This window comes from Octopus bimaculoides, chromosome 4 (assembly GCF_001194135.2).
Source record: "Octopus bimaculoides isolate UCB-OBI-ISO-001 chromosome 4, ASM119413v2, whole genome shotgun sequence".
Lineage (NCBI taxonomy): Eukaryota > Metazoa > Mollusca > Cephalopoda > Octopoda > Octopodidae > Octopus > Octopus bimaculoides.
The window spans coordinates 58,821,368-58,823,264 of NC_068984.1; positions in this window are offsets into that span (position 1 = coordinate 58,821,368).

Sequence of the window (1,897 nt, forward strand, 5' to 3'; positions counted from 1 at the left end):
AGGCAAAGTTGACCTTGGCAGAATTTGAACTCAGAACATAAAGACAGATGAAATGCCACAAAGTCTGACTCATCATAAAATAAATACCACCATGACCGATATCCAAACTACAGTGAAGAAGGCTAACCACTGAATTTGGTTAAAGAGACAATGAGTGATGGCTCAAAGAATATTGAGATATATTTAATAACCAGTTGATCTTGCAAGCAAGGCCCCATATCAGTGAGGGGCACCAGTGTGCATTGATGTCGTCGAGAGGTAGGCCCTAAAACTGCACGCATTGTCTCCTGATGACCCCATATACTTACTGGCTTCCGGTATGCAGAGTTCTCAACTGGTAACACTTGCATGTGCAAGTTGTTTGCAAAACATCAGCTTAATTACATTTGCAATAAGAGTATTTGTACAGTGCAGTACTAACATTATGTTAAGGGATGGAACATGCGGAAATAAATGCTTTGGCATAGTTAAAACATGTAAATGGCTCTACTAGAATATTCAAGTTCAATTATTACATATTTCAATCCTCAAATCAAATAAACTTATCAGCACTCTAAATGCTAGTCTGTTACAACATGACTAATATCTCAAATCTATCTCATCTCATTCTTCTCTCTTTCTCTACTTACCTATCTGTGTTTTTCTGTTTGTCTATGTATTTCCCTGCTCTACCATCCATCTCTCTATGCTATAACATAACCAAGATCTGCCTTCATTCTACCTCAAATTGTAGCCTATAGGCTATATGCTCTTGTGGTATGCCTTTTATATTACCATTTAACAATATATAAATCCAATAGCATTGTTAATCTGCCATCATTGTAGACACACACACACACACTTAGTCCACATTTTCCATAAGAAGCATAGATTGTGACTATTTCATGTCAGTAGATGCTATCTTGGGTTACCTCTTTCTTTTCAGATCAAGAGAGACCAATTGCTTTCATTTCATCTTCCACACATCCTTTCCAGGTCGTCTTAGGTCATCCAACTTCCCTCTCTCCTTCAGGTTGCCAGTTTAACACTTTGTCTTGTAATGCTGCTTGGCAGTCTCCTTAGAGTGTAACCAATCTAGCCTCATTTCAGAATTTCTTGATTGATGGAAGGAAGTTTGGTTCATTCTACTCCACAGGCTTCTGTTTGAAATTTTGTCTGACCACCAGATCAGATTGTGGTTTCAATTCCTAGACTGGTGGTGCATTGTGTTCAAAACCCTTCATTCCTCATTGCTCCAGTTCACTCAGCTGTATATGCGTAACCCTGTGATGGTCTGACATTCCATTCAGTAGGGAATATTGGCTTGTGTACCTAGTTAGTAGATTGGTATCATCTGAAAGCTACAACAGTGTGAGGAAATGCATTGTGATCAGTGGTGTATAACATCCAATAGTCTGGTTGATACAGTGATGCAATAATTGTTCTTTTCGATGGGTTGTCTTCACAACATTTTATTTATTTTAAAGAGATTGTTCACTCTCTCATGAAATCCTTCAGGTGATCCTTGTTGCTTAAACGATCGCACATAAGGAGAAACTCTGAATGGCAAAACAAAGGAAGTTATCAGCTTTGAGCAAATATATCATCATCATCGTTTAACGTCCGCTTTCCATGCTAGCATGGGTTGTACGATTTGACTGAGGACTGGTGAAACCGGATGGCAACACCAGGCTCCAATCTAATTTGGCAGAGTTTCTACAGCTGGATGCCCTTCCTAACTCCAACCACTCAGAAAGTGTAGTGGGTGCTTTTACGTGTCACCCGCACGAAAACGGCCACGCTCGAAATGGTGTCTTTTATGTGCCACCCGCACAAGCCAGTCCAGGGGCACTGGCAACGATCTCACTCGAAAATCCTACGGGAGCCAGTCAGGCGGTACTGGCAACGGCCACGCTCA